This window comes from Mesoplodon densirostris, chromosome 2, assembly GCF_025265405.1.
Source record: "Mesoplodon densirostris isolate mMesDen1 chromosome 2, mMesDen1 primary haplotype, whole genome shotgun sequence".
Lineage (NCBI taxonomy): Eukaryota > Metazoa > Chordata > Mammalia > Artiodactyla > Ziphiidae > Mesoplodon > Mesoplodon densirostris.
In genome coordinates, this window is record NC_082662.1 from 64862992 (window position 1) to 64872088 (window position 9097).

At 36.6% G+C, this 9097-nt stretch overlaps 1 pseudogene; it reads left to right on the plus strand.

Annotated features, from left to right (window-relative positions):
- Positions 1-222: 222 nt before the first annotated feature.
- Positions 223-6901, plus strand: LOC132503148 (serine/arginine-rich splicing factor 4-like; annotated as a pseudogene).
- The last annotated feature ends 2196 nt before the right edge of the window (positions 6902-9097 follow it).

A 9097-nucleotide genomic window follows, 5' to 3' on the forward strand; every position in this document is an offset into this window, starting at 1 on the left:
TGAAGAAAATATATGTAGACAATATTTTCAATACATCAAATAAAAACAAAATATTTGTTTACAAATGCCTGTAAATAGCAAGAAATAACTTGTGAGTTATTGAAATGTAGAGAGACTAAGGGAGAAATGTAGATGTTTTGAGGCATGAGAAGGTTTGAAATAGTCTATATGGAGCACTTAAGATGATTATTACTAGTGGAATGTGAAGGATTATTGGTCAATATGCAGACTCTCTTTGAGTGTGGGGGTCATAAATTTATATTGACCTCTATCTTTATTGTATATGATTTTCACATCAATGTTCAGCTTCATAAGGGTAGGTGTAGAGAAACTAAGTGGTGAGTATATGTAGGAATGGTGTTTTTCCAAATAATTCCTAGAAGAGAATCAGGCAGAAGAAATTAGAATATTGTAAAGAATTGATCACTTTAATAAATTGTGGAATATTAACAACAACAAAAAAAGAAAACTGAAGGCAGATGGAAGTTAATCAGGGAAAAATAACATTCAGGACAAAAAATGGAATTGGAATTGATTTAATATTTTGGAGGCATTGCAGTTTCTAATATTAATAATATCAAAAGTAAAACCAAGGTCCTGATGTAGGATGATACAAAGACTATTAAAGTTAAAATAAGTTTAGGAACTAGTAGAATAGATTGTTCCATGACTTGTCCATATGGATATACATGGAATGATAACATGAATCAATATGGAAAAGTGCTTAAATTTTCAGTGAATGAAGGGCAGACAATAGCAAAGTGTATGAGAAGAACAAAATAAATTCTTTTTATATAAACATCTATGGTAAGGAAGCTTTTCAAAGAAGAAAAGGGAATAATTTTCTGATGGTGGAAATGTACAGTAGGATATGTCAGATCAACCCACCAACTCTGAAGGATGAAGCTTCCCTCAAAACAAACAAACAAACAAAAACAACATCCTGCCTCTGTTTAGGTATGATATTGGCAAAGCAACATTCTTCTTATGTAGCCATTTTGTGTTAATAATACATATTTTTAAATTTGATATTCAATAGATTTTTTCAGAAAGTACAAACAGGGCTCTCACTCCTAATTTGTCAGTTCCACCCCATACTTCTCAAATGTGAGGAGGAAATAGAAATGTGTCAACTTGAGGATATTCATTAAAAGCAAAAGTAAATCAATGGAACTTCTACTTCTGGACAAAATAAAGTAACTGTGCTAGAATTAATTTACAATCCTACCTTAAAAGCCACAATTTCATATATTAAATTACATATGTCATAATATAAAATCACAGTTTTTAAGACATTGGATATCAGGCAGTGAATGATTGCATTCCTTGATTTATGAGAAACAGTAGATGTTAGCTCTATAACTGCCCAGGTAAAAGAGTTTTCAGGCCACAAGACAGGGGCGGGAAATGCAGATAGAGCTCAGAAGACTCCCAGAGTTGAGAAGATATTGCTGAAAATCTGGGGAAACCAAGGTGGCTAGAGTTTGCAGGACAGAGTATGGGAGAAAAGAGAATGCATAGAGGAAAAAAAAACAAAAAAACAAAACAAGAACTCCAGAGAGTTGCAGAGGGCCCTCCTAGGGTATTCAACAGAGTACCAATGACTGTGTTCAAACCTGGAAAATACTCAAAATTGCTTAAAGGCTTAAATATAAGACATGGCACCATATAACTCTTAGAAGAGACCATAGGCAAAACATTCTCTGACATAAATTGTAGCAAAGTTTTCTTAGGTCAGTCTCCCAAGGGGGTAAAAATAAAAGCAAAAGTAAACAAATTGGACCTAATCAAACTTGCAAGGTTTTGCACAGCAGAAGAAACCATAAACAAAACAGAACAAAAAAAACAACCTACAGACTGGGTGAATATATTTGCAAATGATGCAGCTGACATGGACTTAGTTTCCAGAATATACAAACAGCTCATACAACTCAATAAAAAACAAACAAACAAAAAAACAACCCAAGCGAAAATTAAGCAGAAGACCTAAATAGACATTTCTCCAAAAAAGACACACACATGGCAGATAGGCACATGAAAAAATGCCCAACAACACTAATTCTTAGAGAAATGTAAATTAAAACTACAATGAGGTATAACTTCACACTGGTCAGAATGACCATCATTAAAAAGTCCACAAATAATAAATGCTAGAGAGGATGTGGAGAAAATGGTACCCTCCTACACTGTTGGTAGGAATGTAAATTGATGCAGCCACTATGGAGAACAGTATGGATGTTCCTTAAAAAACTAAAAATAGAGTTGCCATATGATCCAGCAATCCCATCCTGGGGATATATCTGAAGAAAACACTAATTTGAAAAGATACAAGCACCCCAATATTCAAAGCAGCACTTTTACATAGTCAAGACATGGAAGCAACCTAAATGTCCATCGACAAATGAATGGATAAAGAAGATGTGTGTGTGTGTGTGTGTGTTTATATTTATATTGTGCATTGGTATTCCATTGTGTATATATACTCAGCCATAAGAAATAATGAAATAATGCCATTTGCAGCAACATGGACGGATCCAGAGATTATCATACTAAGTGAAGTAAGTCAGAAAGAGAAACATAAAAACCACGTGATATCACTTATATGTGGAACCTGAAATATGGTACAAATGAACTTATTTACAAAGCAGAAACAGACTCACAGACATAAAAACAACAAACAAAAAAAAATTATTGTTACCAAAAAGGAAAGGTGATGGGAGGGATTAGGGAATTAGCAGATACAAACAACCATATATAAAATAGATAAACAACAGGGTCCTACTACATAATGTAGGGAACTATATTCAATATCCTGTAATAAACCATAATGGAAAATAATATGAAAAAGAATATATATATGTATATATGTATAACTGAATCACTTTGCTATACACCAGAAACTAACACAACATTTTAAATCAACTGTACTTCAATAAAAAATAAAAAATAATGATAATGCTAAAGGATCAATACATCAAGAGGAATAACAATCCTACACATGGATGTACCTAATAACAGAGCTTCAAAATACATGAATCAAAAAATGGATAGAAATACAAAGAGAATTTGGCATATACAAAAATATAGCTATAGATTTCAATATTGTGCCCTTAAAAATGGATAGAACAATTAGACCAAAAATCAGTAACGATATAGAAAATTTAAAAAGCAATTTCCATAACTGGACCTAGTTAACATTACAGAACATTTTTATCAACCACATCAGAAAACACATTCTTTTTAAATGTATGCCAATTATTTTCCAAAATAGACCATATTCTGGTCCATAAACCCCTCTCAAAGGATCTGAGTCATACAAAACATGTTATCTGACCACGATGGACTTAAAAACCATTTTGAAAGATCTTTCAAATATCCCTAATACTTAGAAATTAAATAACACACTTTTAAATAGCACATGGGTCAAAGAAAAAAATCAAAAGTGTCATTAGAAAGTATTTTGAGTTGAATGAAAAATGAATACACAACATAACAGAATTTGTAAGGGGCAGCTAGGACAGTACATAGGGGGAAATTTATAGAACTAAACACAAATATTAGAAAATAAGAAGGATTTCAAATCAATGATCTCAACTTCCCTCTTAAGAAACTAAGAGAGTGAGAATAAATGAGACCTAAAATAAGCAGTAAAAGTAAATAATAAAGATCAGAGCAAAATCCATTAATAGCAAACAGAAAATGAATTCAGAAAAATAATGAAATCAAAAGCTTGTTCTTTGAAAAACTCAGTAAAGTTGACAAACTTCTTGCTGGGTTAATCAGGAAAAAAATAAACGAAGGACACAAGTCTGTGTCAGGAGTAAGAATAGTGACATTACTACAGAATCTACAGATATTACAAAGGAGAAAAAGGGAAAGTTGTAAGCAATTTTATTTTGACAATTTAGAAGAAATGGATTAATTTTTTGACTGACACTAACAAAATTACTCAAACTAACAAAAGAAGGAATATGTAACCTAAAAACCTCCATCTCTTTTAAATAAGTTGAATTTGTAGTTAACATTGTCACTGTGAAAACTCTGTACTTAGATGTATTTGCTGGTGACTACCAACTATTTGAAAAAATAATACAAATTCAATTCTACCTCTTCCAGAAATTAGGAGAGGAAGAAACACTCTCAACTCATTCTAAAAAGTAAACATTACTCTGAAACCAATACCAGACAAAACTGTTACAAGAAAACTGCTGACCAATACTTTCTTGAACATAGATGCAAATAATTTAAATGTTAAAAAATGTTATCAAATTGAATCTAATTGCATGTGAATAATACATCATGGCCAAGTGAAATTCATCTAAGAAAGGCAAGATTTATTTAATATTCCAAAACAAATAAATGTAATTTATGATAATAACAATTCCATTGTATGATTGATGCCCATCATTCTGATACAGTCTCAAGCACATAATGACCTGCTTCCATATTTAGGAAACTGGTAAGACCAAACACTCTGCATCAACTAAAATGTAGAGTTTTATGTAACCATTATATTTTTCCTTATCATTCTTCGAAGTTTGAGAATCATTTCAAACTAAAAAGTGAGGCAAAGTAGTTGGCCAAACACATAACTGTCTATGGCACAGATCTATGAATGCATAAATACTTCCTTGACACTTACTAGAAATAAAGACCGATATCATTTGAAAAGTCCTTAGTCAACACTTTTTCCCAATGCTCTTGCTCTGTTTGTGAGAGATGTGAGATTAAATGAGGTTAAGTGGTTTAAACTCATTTACTCCCTGATTATAATTTTTCCCTACTTTACTTAGGGATCATTTTCCAATCAATTCACCTAAACTCCTACCTGGAACTGTATTCTCTTTAGTTCTAGAAATTTCTCTTACACTTATATGACCAAACCCCAGCTGCAAGAAATCTAACTGATCTGCCTTATCTACTATTACTATTATCAACTTTGGCATTTCAACATTCATGTTAACATAGTAGATGATCCATTTCTGGCCCCTCAGTTTTTTGAAATATTTAATATCTGTGATCTTTTCCTCTGTTCCACCCTAAGCAAGCACTCCTATGCTCATATTCCACTTTTCATCATCAAAAATGTTAACACCTCTCAAATCTACATTTTTTTAGTATTCTCCTCTAGTTTTAATCACCACATTTTTTTATTATCACTCATTTACTCAAGTATTCACTCCAACATTTCTTCAATCTCCTCAGGACCTACAGTCCACTTAAAACTTTTCACTCATGTCCTCACCTCCCTGTAACCCGTTTAGAGTTCATGCTTCAGCACCACAATCACTCGCCTGTAAATCTCTTAACTTCTTCACATCTTTCTCCTCCTGCCGTATCCACTTGGAAACATCAAGTCTGAATTAATTCTACGTTTAACCTGACATGTACCTCCATCTGAAATGCTCAGTGAATAACACAACCATGCTGATTTGTGTCACTTAAATGTATTTTACAATGTTACAAATGGACATTTGATATTGTACAACATTATGCTCCATTCCCTTACCAAGTTTAATTCTCCAATGACAGAGACAATATTCTCACCTTTTTTTTTGTCAGAATACCAACACCAATTTCCCTTTTCAGATAATGAGATCTTTTCTCTCATGTTTCCCCCTTTTAATTTTAATAACATTATTATTATCTCTACTTTTTACTTCTTCCTAATTATATCATTAACGAGTAATTGTTGAGCATGCCCGTGGCCCGCAGCCCGCGACGAGATGGCAGTTACGGTTCTGGACGCAGTGGATATGGTTATAGAAGAAGTGGCCGAGATAAATATGGCCCTCCTACCCGCACAGAATACAGACTTTTTGTGGAGAATTTGTCAAGTCGGTGCAGCTGGCAAGACCTAAAGGATTATATGCGTCAGGCGGGAGAAGTGACCTATGCAGATGCTCACAAGGGACGCAAAATTGAAGGGGTGATTGAATTTGTGTCTTACTCTGATATGAAAAGGGCTTTGGAAAAGTTAGATGGAACTGAAGTCAATGGCAGAAAGATCAGATTAGTTGAAGACAAGCCCGGTTCTAGACGATGCCGGTCCTACTCCAGGAGCTGGAGTCACTCAAGGTCTCGCTCTCGAAGCAGACATTCTCATAAGAGCAGAAGCCGAAACGGCAGCAGCAAAACCAGTCATTCTAAGAGTAGATCTCTATCCAGGTCAGGCTCCCGTTCCCGGAGCAAGAGCCACAGCCGCCGCAAGAAGGACCAGAACCGGAGCCGCAGCCGCAGCGCCGACAAGCGCCACAGCAGAGCAAGGACCAGGCCGAGGAGAAGGTCCAGAACAGCGACAGCACTGGCAAGTCCAAGAGCCACAGCTCCAGCAGGCAGAAAAGCAAGAGCAAAAGTAGTCAGGAGAGGGGCACGCAGGAGAAGCGGGGCAGCGTGAGCAGAAGCAGAAGCAAGGAGAAGAGCCTGCGCAAGAGCCGCAGCCGGAGCCGCAGCAAAGGAAGCAGACGCAGCCGGAGCCACAGCAAAAGCAAGGACAAGAGGAAGTGGAGGAAGAGAAGCAGGGAGGAGAGCCGCAGCCGCAGCAAGAGCGAGAGTAGCAGAAAACGAGGCGGCAAGCGAGACAGCAAGTCGGGCAGCAGCAAGAAGAGGAAGAAGGAAGACACCAACCGCTCCCAGCCCAGATCGCGATCCCGCTCAGGCTCAAAAGAGCAGGAATGTGCCAAGTCCGAGTCTGGCCAGAGGGAAGGCCGAGGGCAGAGTGAGGATGCTGGCACCAATCAGGAGACCCGGTCCAGGTCGAGGTCCAATTCCAAACCTCCCATCAGAATCATTCTCCAGACCAAAGTCCGCGTCAAAAACCCAATCCCGGTCCAAGTCTAGATGCAGGTCTGCGTCCAGATTGCCCTCCCGGTCTAGATCTAGGTCCCACTCAAGGTCCTAACTGGCTACGACCACAGCTGGAACTACCCGAGAAGTCTTTTGTGCATGTTTGGTAGCCGTAGCACAAGTGATTGAAGTAGAACATATGTCACTGCTGTACATTTTTAACTCCCCTAATGGTGTGTCTACAGTTGTTAAGTCTAAGTGCTTCCTCTCCGTAAAGGCTCCTGGCGTCAGGCCTTCCTGCTCGACTGAAAGCAGTCTTCTCTTTGAAAACCCCCTTTCCTCATGGCCCACAGAAGAATATCCAAAATGCCTTGGCTTTGAGGCCTGGCCTTTCCTACAGGGAGCTCAGTACCTGGATGGCTTGAAGGCTGGAATGATGACATAGGTAGGTATGGTGAGTTCAACCATTTTGCCCTTGAATTGATGCCCTTTGATGTATGCCATTTAGTGAAAGTGCTAAGTCTTAAGTTTCCTACCACTTTGGTTTCATATTTTTGGACTTAACAAAGTTGTGAATAGCACAGTTGAGGAAAATTGATACCTGCAGTAACCCATAGGAAATAAACCATAGAGTTCCATATTCTGGTATTGTGATTATATTGTTTTATACCAAAAAAGGAAAGGAAATATTTTTTTTATTTTATTTTTCCCCGTCTTGAAAAGTATAGTGACTCCTGTTTCCATTAAATTTGAATAAAGACTATTTTTGCTTGACAAAAAAAAAAAAACTTAATAACATTATTATTATCTCTACTTTTTCTTTCTTCCTAATTATATCATTAACCAGTTTCAAAGACTCAGTGGCTTTCTACTGCAATTAGAATAAAGGCTAACTATGCCTTAGAGTATCTTTTAAGGTCTAGCTCCTGCCTACTTTCTAACCTATTTCTCTTAACTTTTCTAACTTTTACTACACTCCAGTTACATATGTATTGCTTTTATTGTTAATTCTGACTTCTTTCTCTTGATTCATCAGTTTTAAAAACAATGATTTGATTTCCTAGAATCCTTCAAAAATACCCATTTCTCACACTATCATCACAAACTTACACACATGAAAATTTCAGATGTTTTAAATGTACTTGATAATTATTTTTATTGTTGCTCAAATTGTCCTATCTTTGGTCAGTGTGTGCTTTTCCACACTCCTGGATCCTTCTGACATATCTGTAGTAAATTTGATAGTTTCTTTGCTTTCACGTTTGACAAGATGTTTCAGATGTGTCCAGCCATAAGCATGGGATCATCCATTCATTCAGAGGTGCCCATTTTCTTCTTAGCAGAAAAATTACAGTAATTCTAGCAAGAGGTAGGTGGAACAATCTTGCTTAAATCACCCTCCTCTATATTGAAGTCTTTTAGAAAGTGACCCAGACAGTTCACCCTTAAGGATATTCTCCTTGTCATTAAAAAGTGATGGGGGCTTCCCTTGTGGCGCAGTGGTTGAGAGTCCGCCTGCCGATGCAGGGGACGCGGGTTTGTGCCCCGGTCCGGGAAGATCCCACATGCCATGGAGCGGCTGGGCCCGTGAGCCATGTCCGCTGAGCCTCCGTGTCTGGAGCCTGTGCTCTGCAATGGGAGAGGCCACCACAGTGAGAGGCCCATGTACCACAAAAAAAAAAAAAAAAAAAAAAAGTGATGGGAATATTCTACCATAAGGACAATTGCTTCTCACCATTTGGCATGTTTGTTTTAATATCCTAGTTCATAAAATATACTGAAGTCATGTGACAAATACCTCATTAGTGACACAACAAGTTATGATCACATGAATTCTCATATCTCATCTGTTTTTACTGTATATTTGAATATGGCTCAATTTGTTTCATAATGAGCTCTTATACAGTTCTCCTGTGTACAGTTGCTTCCATCATAGCTGTATTTAAAATGAGTATTTTGAAGGAATATCTACAGAATTTGTAGTCAAAAGAGGCAAAAATTAAAATAGTAAGCAGGCACTGATAAATTCAAGGACAGTAAGATATCTAAGCCAGATTGCAAAGCCTATCCAGGGAAACGTAATCCATAGATAGAATTCTGAGGGGAAGAAAATGAGAGCGGTGGTTTTATCCAAGTATTGCTGCTGGTGGTGAGAATACTTCTTGATTATCTGTGTGGAGTGTAATATATTTAAATTTTTCTAAAAGGTACAAAATTCTGGCTTAAGAAAATTATGTTAAAATGCATTAAAATGACAGGTCTATCTCAAAATGAAACTTTAAACCATAATTGGACATTTCAGTATTTCTTA